The following is a 10,781-nucleotide window of genomic DNA, read 5'->3' on the forward strand; positions in this document are numbered from 1 at the left end:
ATGCACAAATGACAAACTTACATAAGTGCAGGCATATAAAAAATATTAATACATAAGTATATGCATTTATGCTTAAAAGCGCATTGAGACAGATTTACGAGTAAATATGTATGTAAGCAAATAAAAAAAAAATTTCCTGCAAGCTTATAAAAATATTAAGTTTATGAAATGCTTGAGTCCTCAAGTATTTGTTTATGTGTATTATCATACTTGTATATAAGTAGTATATATGTATGTACAAATGTCTATGGTAATTATGTAAAAATGTATAAAGGTGAGTTGCAACTTTTCTGTAGAAATTCTTAATTCGAAGCTTTGCACTTTTTCATTAACTTTTGCTTTCTCGATAAATTTTGTAATATTAATAACTTGTACTTAATACATCATAATTATACTCCATAAAGGGCTTACCATAAGGGTGAGGCTAGTTAACTGGAATATAATAAACAGATATCAGTGATCCCATTTTAAATATATTAGTCCGAAGGTCACGGTAGGATTTACGCAAAAGCATCAATTATTACTGAGCAAAACTGAATGCTGAAAAAGTATGATTTATATGATTTATCTTTGAACTCTTCAACTTTGGCTGCACCGAAGTTATAATACCCTCACATGTGTATTTCTAAAAGGGACTCCAAAGAACTTTATCTTTATTTTGATCGTTCAGTTTATATGGCAACTATATGCTACAGTAGTCCGATCTAAACAATATGTTCGAAAATTGTAGGGTTGCCTTAGATAATAATCTATGCCAACTTTCGTGAAGATATCCTGCCAAATAAAAGATTTTTCAATACAAGGACTTTATTTTGATCAGTTTTTACGGCAGCTGTAGACTATAGTATTTTCATATCGGCGATTCCGACAAATAAATGGGCAGCTTTTTAGAGAGAAAAGGGCAACATTTAGATCAATATTGCAAAAACTGAGTGAGAAGCCTAAATTGACACAGCTTGTCGTGCTGATCATTTATATACTTCCATATATATCGTGTGTCAAACTTAATATACTCTGCTCAGGATATACAAAATATGAAAGTTGTCTGAATTTGATAAACAACATTCCTAAACAACATCATTAGACGTCTTCGATTCAATACTTTTTTTTACAAATTTAAATAACCAAGTTATTTAGTTGAATAAATACAAGACAGTATCTAGATAGACTGTTAAAGTGCCATAAACATTCCCTATTCTATAATAATTTTATTATTGTGATATATACCGGTTTTTTGTTCGATTAGTCATTTTGAAAAGTTTGCCAAATTCAGTATCTACTTATCACTAGTAACAAGTTTCTTTCAAAAGATTCGTTCAGTTAGCTCCATAGTCGGTAGCTTCTTAAAACTAAATGCTATAGATTTTACTTTATAGAATAATCAAAATCCGGCAATACCTAATTTATATAACACAGTTTTGGATCTCTACGTCTATAATTTTGAAGTGGTCCCTGAGAATCCTCATTGTGCTCCTGGGTGGTAACCAAATTAACCATTATCCATGGATTAAGCAAAACACCTGATTTTTCCATCTCAACTGCCTAATGTCTTTTAAGTTGGAGCATTTGGAGCCGTGGAAGCTTTCCCGTCTCAGCCCTTTGTTGCTTTATTTATTCGAATAAATTCGTATAACCTTAAAAGTATATTATATAGTAAGAATTCTTTCTCGCCAGCTATATAAAGCCTCCGAATATATTGTTGAACAACTAGGCCTCAGCTATTTAAATGCGATGAATCCTTTAGTCTGCGAGTAATGCGAGTGGTGGAACAGCTTACCCAAAGATTTACTAGAGGTGTCTTTCTCAAATGATGTCTTGGTGATTATCTCCACAAATCTTGATTCTGTCCTTACATACAATCTATTCTAAACCAGCAGTAGAAATTGGTGAAAAAGAAAAAAATAACCAACACCTAGGCTCTTATATACCGTTACCCGAGCTAACGATGTAAACAATTTTCACACTATGTCTCATGGGGCTAATCGCCTAAACCGATTTCTGTCCACGACAAGCAAAGTTCATTATTTAAACATTTTATATATTACTTAGCATGAGCTATTTATTTCCATCAACCATCGTCCATCGAGGTTTCTACCAAAAATTGAAGCTCAGCAAAATAAATTTTCCGCTTAAAACCACAAAAATATATACACATGCGTACATGTATGGTATAGCACACATAGTATAGCTATCAGTACAAATATATAGAGCGCCTGGCAAGCAATAAGGATTAAGAGGATCAGACTACACATACAAGTACAACACATTGTCAATATGTTTATATAACCATGGGAAATAAATTTACATTTAAAACGAAAACACATATTAATTTGTAGGTGTGTCCACATGGATATGTAAATTGTGGTGACACCATAAAAAATACCGAAATTTGTGTACAGTCTAAATACTCTCCACCCACAATAAGTCTTCCTGTGTAAATATATATACATATTTACTCAAAAGTTTGTGTTTGTATTTGTAATTATTTACAAATAATGTTTCAAACCAGCTTTCTTCATGAACGAACTTCAACGAGAGAGTTTCTATAAGCCTAGTTGGATTGAAAGGTGGATTCGGCTAAGAATATTTCCATTCAGGTTGTAACAATATTGGGAATATCCCAGTTACTAAGGTAAGCTTTCTTTCATTTTAAATATTTCGACTATAATCCTTTGAAAAACCCTTTGCATATTTTTCTGTGTAGTTTGTAATGTGCACTTAGTTTAATCTTTTTACAAAGACTACTTATTTGATTTCTAACTTTTCGAAAATTAAACCTTTTCGTTCTTTTCGCCGTCTTTTTCTATATATGTTTTATATAAAAAATATATACATTACTGTGGTAAAATTAATCTGGACTATAGGTAGTTGTGCCTAAAATCGAGATAAAACATTCTTAACCCTTAAAAGGGAGCGCCGCCCCTCCCCTTCCCTTTCCCGACCACAGATCGTCCGTAAACTATTTTTTCCCTTAATGCTTGTTATTTTATCTTTCGTTTTCGATGGGTTTCAATCTAATATGAATTTCTTTGTTTTCAAAAATTGTCTACTTTTGTCTAATATGGCAGGATGTTTTGAGAAAAACATAAAATTTTTTCTTCAAAAATTTTTCTCTCCAAATTCAAACACAAATTTGTATTCCAGTAATTTTGAAATTTTATACGAAAATGTTTAAAAAGTTTTTCGCTGTATGATTTTTAATGTTCATTTTCTAGCAGAAAAATAGCTGAATTGAAGTAACGGTGTTATTTACGATAAGTTTCGAAATACGAGTACTACTACTTTACATTGGTTTTGCGTGCAGATTGTGTATAATGCAACCCTGCAAATTTCTTATAAAAAATAATATCAGAATCCTTTAAACACATATTCATTATATTTTGGATTCCATGCTCTCTGTTATAGTTCTTTTACTATAATGATAATAAATGATCTCGGGCTCAATTTTAGGGCCTCTGGTTGACTTTAGAAAGTTCCTTCTTTTATTTAAATGAACCTAACCCACTGATAAAATTTAAAAGTCTTTTTAAGACATATAGACAAAGACGTTTACGTTACGTAATAACGTTTCTATAAGTTACCTGAAAATTACTTATAATTTTTTAAATTAAAATTGGCAACTGAAGCCCTCATGCTTCTATTAAAAGTTAAAGGCAATGTTTAATTCGATTTACTACTTCTAGAATAATTTTATTTGAAGGAAAACATCTACTAGAAATAAACTTAATTTTGAGCTAAAACACGAATTCAAATTTTTCGGATCACCCTGCACTTGACTGCACTATAAATAACTGGCGCTATTTATAAATGTGGTTTATGTTTAACTTCAGTTTATTTTTGCTTACAGTGCATTCTAAAGTCAACTGCTGACAAAGCTAATAGGGACATGCCAACATTGATGAGGACACTTGATTGGCATACATTGTTTGTGATTATAATTTTATGGCAACTTCGTCCTTTTATTTTCAAGTAGCCTGCACTGTGGTTAGGTTAAACTTATATGTACATACAAAAATGCTAATACAATTGAGATGGCTGATAAGAAGGAAAGTATGAATGAAGTCCTTTTTAGCAAATATCATGGACACTATGTTTAAGAGTTAAAAATTATGAAAAGAATGAGGATGTAAATACATATTATATATACTAATAATACTACATATAAAAGAAAGGAAAGGTTTGATTATTTGTTTGTTTGCCAAGGGCCACGGAGTCGAGTCAATGTTATGAAATAAAGTGCAACGTGGCTCACTCGTCCAGTGGGCTTCCTACGAAGCGGTGGTGTGCGGAATTGAATATAAATATGTTAATACTCATTCACACATACCTATACATTTGAATCTTTACATCTCATCATCTATATTAAATTCTCTTTCCCAATTGTCAAGTGACTTCTGCTTATGCCTGTGCGTAAGAAATAAACTAATAGGTTAACGTTTTTCGTCACTTGAAGAGGCGGTTGATGGGTTCATAACGCAGGTTTCGGAGATACCTCAATCAGATTGACAAAAGTGCTTCGAATTTAAAGACCGACCCAAGGTTCATGGCGAAGATTCAAAGAATTTCCTTATGATTTTTAAAATTTTTAGCATACAATATAAAAATGCAAAAAAGATTTTTTAAGATCAATTCGTAAATTCAGGAATTTACTCCAAAAAATTTAGGTAAACTTTTCTAAGGAATATTTTACTCTATAATTTTATCATCTAACCTTACTGAAAAACTAACTTTTAAGGAGAAATAAAGGTCAAAATTAATCATTGTGTACATAGGGGGTTAAAAATCTTTCAGAATAATATTTCTCGCAAAGTTTTACTTTATTACATTTTTTAAATTTCACACTTAAATTAAATGAAAATTCATCTACGAAGAAAACTGTCCATTATTGGACACGTTAATAGTCGTAAATAAAATTGCCATATTTGGAGTGTGGTTAATCCCTCAGGTGCTATTAATGTTGCATCGTCAGAAAACAATTCTCAAATCATTTTGAGAAATATTGCCGAGTTGACAGCCTTTGGTCGAATAAAAATGCGGGTTCATTCCGGTTATGTAGACGCGACTGTCGTGGGAACAATATTTACGAAACTCGCCCCGTTATTTTACCATCATAAATTTTTACTTCAGGTAATTTTCTCATTGGCCATACCACATCAAAACCTCGATTTGCATACAACAATGTTCATATATCTCCAAATACTTGATCTGGCAAATAGTTTCGGAGATATGAGCGTATTTGTAAGAATCTTAGTGATCTTAGTGTAATCGGCTACCAAAACTTTAAAACTTTCCCGATCGACTTAAAATTTTCACACGACCTTCTTAAATATATTTAGCATATTTAAACCACTCTGAAGTGTAAATTTTTTCTTTCAAATTACTTTTTTTGGAAAGCCGCCATTTTGTAAAAATTAAAAGTTTGACTAATCCTTCGATCATTGCCTGTATTCAACTATAGTAATAATGATTTTATTTGGTTTTTGGATTTGATATGCCTTTAATATTATTAAGCAAACAATTTTCCTCACCGCCAGACATATTTTTTTGGAGGTTCTCCTGGGAGCTACGGTATCCAGGGATCAAAAATTTTAAAACTGAAGCGCCCATTATAAAATAACATCAATGCTGTAAATGTAAATACATTCGTTTTTTATATATTAAATACTTTTAGTTAACAAAAAAAAAAACAATCACAAAAAACGCAGTTTTCTAACTGACAAGTGGATGTTACCCCTTAATCCCATTTTAATTAGTTCCAGGAAGACTGTGTAACAAACCACACAGCTCATGAAACCTTCATTTTATTAAGACCAAAGTTTGGTGACAGAGTTTTCCCAAGTCGATAGGCTATTTAGGTCATATGATTTGACTTGGTTAGACGAATTTGTGTGCTAGTAATACAACTCATTGTTTATTAGACCACAAGTGATGGTTTTGGGCGGAAAAATGGTGCAAAATTGTTTCAAAATATTTTTTACTTCATTATATTTTCAGGGGTAATTAGAAATGAAATTTCTGTACCACTAACATAAACACCCTTTATTATCTATGAAAATGCCTGGATTCGCCGAAGAAATTGAAAAAAACAATAATAATAATTTGTATAAAAAAAAATACAATATTAAAAGTTTTTATTAAAAAAATATTAATAATTTTTAGACTTTATTTAATTGTATTATTTATTTTGGATTTTTTCTTGATTTTGCAAATATAATTTTTTCATAAAAAAAATGTAGTTTATAGACAATTATTTAGCTACTTAAGAAAGCATGGTTCACAATTTTCAACATAATTGAATATTCTTTTACGAATATCATAGCTCCTCCGCTGGCAATGAACTCTTAAATTGCTCACACGTAATATTTGTAATAGAGACCGAGAGATATTTGAATACAATTATTTTCTCTTTGCATAGCTACTACTTTATGTATAGTTTTTCACGATATACCAAAAGTTATTACAAAGAAGTGTTACTTCCGCTTTCATAACTTGATAAAAGAGACATTGCATTTTCCAAAGAGTGACACGCACAAATAAAATATATAAAATATACACATACATATGTGTGCATTATTGCTTATCGCTTGGCGTGTCTTTGCATATTGACACTCATCAGCAATTTTATTTTATTTGTGTGTGTCACTCTTTCATCTATACAAATGCCAGCATCACAATTGATTCAAATTTGGCGTGGCAAGAGGGGTCATATTTTTATATAATAAAACCCAAAAAAAGAAAAATAATTAAAAAGTATGAAATATGTTAGAGGAGTAAAAAGCAATTACACACATACACTCACATGCAAATGCGACTCCTGCTGCTGCTTGCCGGTATGCCTGCGCTAAAACGCTGTGACGAGTGATGCGTAGCGATGCTATCTGCTATTGAATAACTGTCGTTGATAGATTGATGGGTAGGAAATAGCTGAGCGCGAAGCTAATGGATGGATGGATAGTTGGTTCAATGGATGGATGGATGGGTGGATAGCTGGATGAGTGACGGACTGGTGTCTGCTGTTCGTAGTCAAAGCAGCAGCGCGAACTGGATCGGGTTATTGGCTTATGGGCGCTTGATAAATTTGCTTACTGTTTGAAGTGACTTTTTTTTAATTTTAATTAATTTTCTTAATTAAATTTTTTTTTCCTTATTTTGTGCGTTTTTTGCTGGAATTCCCGCCAACTAGTTGTGACTTGTTATTGCACACAAATACACACAAAGTTCATCGATTTGTTGTGGTTTAAAGTAACTAGTATAACACATATACACATACATATATATATCTCTAAAACTCCACTTGATGCATACAACAACTATTGTGTCATTTGGAGCGCAAGTGTATAACTCCCTTTTTCGGAGTAATTAGGAGCGTAACTCTAACTATAGCAGCGTTTTGGGCGTTAGAGCGCGTTCTTTTTCGGTATACGCTTGTTTATGTGCGAACACAATATACGAAACAAATACTTTTAAAACGCTTTTAAACAATTTCGAAATTTAGTTTTTCAAAAATAATTTTTATTTTAATTTTCTCCCAATTTTTATTTTTTTTTTTTTTTGTTGCCAAAATGCCACAATAAGTATTTTCTATCTATTTAATTGCTGGGACACGCCCACAAAAACTCGACAACTCGCTCACTGCTCAACGCCGAAAAGCGGCCACAAAGCAAACAGCATCAATAGTTAACCACAAAGCGAGTGAGTACACCGGAAACGGACGCGCGCCACAAATTCAACCCTCAAACGACGCACTCGGTTCTTCGCTACCTCAAGTGACTGTTAGTTTTGACCCCAGTGCTTTACTGACTGTATTTTAGCGCGCTTGCACCTACCACCGACTTGTGTTGTCGAATTCGGAAGCTGCGTGTGTCTACACTATGTATGTATGTATGTATTTAGTAGTAGCAACAACAACTCGGCACTGCATATGGACCTATCCCAAGCGTATCTTTAGTGCAGCATGCGCTCTCTATTTTGCCGGCATATGCTTCGCTTTTGCTCTATGACTCCGCGCTGACTCCTGCTCGCCGTAATTAACTTTTCACTTCACTACTTTAGCGGTAAATTAAGCGTCACACCACTTCCCTTTTATTTATTTTTTGCACACGCATGAAACGCGCTCCACAATTTAACCGAAAAAATCAACTGATCACCGCAATGTGTTTTTGTGCGGTTCTCTCAGTTGGCATGCAAAGGAATTTTAATTTAATTCCAACAAATTTGAAATTCGACTAACGTTGCCGCATACGCACAAACGAACTGGCAAAAATTCGTGTGTATAGACACTTGCTTCCAACAACTTTCACTCTGGTATTTTTCCGCCTCTACGAAACGCACACCCCAATTGCTTTCCTTCAACTGATGCGTGCATTCGCTCGTTTGTCGGTTCGCTCGTTGGCTGCTTGTGTTCGCTGTTGAGTAACTGTAGCTTTTTAGCGGCATGTATGGGTGTCTGTTGGAGCTTGAACAGCACAAACGAAGTTAACAGCAGCGTTTTATGTTAATGGTCGGGACAGCGTTGCCACTTTTAAGAGTTTTCTTATAACAGCTCGACACTTAAAACTGTGATATTCACTTTTGTATCAACAAAAATAAAACTTATATACAATAAACGTCATTCTTTAAGTCTTTATGATAAGATGAAGGAACTTTAACATTTACTATCTAATGTTTTAGAAACTTCAATTCAGTACAAACCAAACCGCGAATGGCAACACATCAAAGTAAGGCCTCAAAATAGTATTATGATACCTTAAAAGTTGTCATATAGTAGTGGTAGCTCAACGTACAGACTTTACAAGTGGATTTTTCTAGTTTTTCCTTTGAACGGCAGTCTTATATTTTCATAGTTGACGCGTCAGTATAGCTTCAGTTATACGAACATATTTTATTACATTAACCGATTTTTTAAGGAGTTCGGCCAGTTTAGTATTTACAAAACTCAATATTTGTTGACTTAAAATGCACTTTAGTGTCCTTAGAACGTAGAGTAATGAAGAAATGTTCACCTTTCAATCCACTGTACACTGTGGTGGGGCTTTGGTCATTCAGCTTCCTTACTAATACTAATTGCTACAATCATCGTGCACCCGTAGAGGCCCATGTGAAAGAGATAATGTGTGAATCTAAATTTTTTTTAGGAACTCTAATAAACTTTCAATATAGCGTGATTAAGAGAAATTGGATGCCCTTTGTTTTAAACCTAAAATAAATTGTCAGAGCTTCTTTTTTGAAGACTTTAGACTAGCTCAACTTCTTAAACAATAATAAAAAAATGTTAATTAAAAATAGTTTTCTATTTGTTTATTCCTTTTTTTAACCACTATGGTAAATTTTGCAATTATTTTTTTTGATGTTATTTTTTTTTTAGTTTTTTTGGTTTAAAATTTAAATTTTGTTTTCAATATAAGTGGAAAAAATAAATGAAACAAGAAAAACCGTTAACTTTGGTTATGTTCCGATTTGAAAAGTTTATTTAAATATTGAGACCGTGAAAAATTTTGGAAAGATATCTTATTAGATAAAAATTTTTTACATACAAGAACTTTATTTAGTTCGTTCAGTATGTATGGCAGCTATAGGCTATAGTGGCCCGATATCGGCGGCTCCGACAAATATGCAACTTCTTGAAACGAAAAAATATTTCAATTAACAGTTTTGTTATCTACCATGGCCAACATATGCTATTACTTAGTATTTTTTGGTGCTTTAAGCTTTTGCGCAATAAAAAGTCTTCTTAAATGGTTGTTGTCTTAGATATGTCTTTTAGTTATTACACTGAGAAAATATAAATATTAATTTTACACATTTCTGGATCTCTCTATTTTCTTAATCATAACACATTTTTCCATTTTTAAGAATATATCTATCACTTGTACATGGTTCCAATTAAATATATGAAATATGTGCAAAGGAATCGGGTTATCTTTAAGTTGTGATACATATTTTACAGGGTCTCCTTTGTGGCAAACTGTTAAGGGTATAAAAAGCACACTCCCAGTATGTTAGTTAACCGATAAAGTCTATTCTGTTATAAATAAAAATTTAGCGCCAGTGTAATCAATAAATTTTGAAATAGAAGCAAAAAAAGCTGTGTACTGCTTTTATAAGTTAAAATATTATATACTTCTTGAGGTATTACAAACTAGAGCCAAAATACGAGGTAATACAATATTTTGGTATTTAATAATAATATTAATTTAGTATACAAACATTTCGATTACTTTATCTGCAGTAAAATCATTATAAATATTAATGATCTCAGAAGATAATTAAGTGAAAATAATGTCAAACATACATAAACAACTTGGCTTAGTTCCACCCTTTTCTAATTGATCGTCACTGTTTCCACTTATATATATACGATTGCTATCAAACCATGCTTTAGAACTGTAACGAAGGCCTTAAAATATCAAAATCAATACCAATGAAATATAAATGGGGTTCAAGAGGCAACTTATTACCATAACAGCCTTAAAAACAACATCCAACAATCGATTATGCCACAGATATCTCAAATAATTATATCTATGATATTTCGGCTTACATTATATTCGGCTACGCCTTTTTTTTATAAAATATGAGGTTATGGGGTCAAAATTATGGGCTGGACTTTTTCTCTCTGTCTGTAACCAATTAGAACTTTTCAGTGGAAAAGCCGGAAAAAACATTGTCTCTATAAAATGAAAGGAAAAATGGGTCTTTCCGACAGCGAATAACATTCGACTTTAATTTTCGCAATAAACCCATAAAATTTTTAAAATTTTGCCAAATTTCTTTTTTCTCTT

At 32.3% G+C, this 10,781-nt stretch overlaps 1 protein-coding gene across 2 annotated transcripts in view; it reads right to left on the bottom strand.

Moving 5' to 3' along the window:
- The window catches only part of nemy (no extended memory), a 69,914-nt gene extending 61,567 nt beyond the window's left edge, over positions 1-8,347 (bottom strand). The window contains exon 1 of one of the 2 annotated variants that reach the window (XM_036363202.2): positions 6,800-8,347. The gene's annotated coding sequence lies outside the window, so the exon portion shown is untranslated. Of the gene's footprint in view, positions 1-6,793 lie in introns of both variants that reach the window. The other variant, XM_036363203.2, reaches the window with a different exon arrangement.
- Between the last annotated feature and the right edge of the window lie 2,434 nt (positions 8,348-10,781).

This window comes from Bactrocera oleae, chromosome 4 (assembly GCF_042242935.1).
Source record: "Bactrocera oleae isolate idBacOlea1 chromosome 4, idBacOlea1, whole genome shotgun sequence".
Taxonomy (NCBI): Eukaryota; Metazoa; Arthropoda; class Insecta; order Diptera; family Tephritidae; genus Bactrocera; species Bactrocera oleae.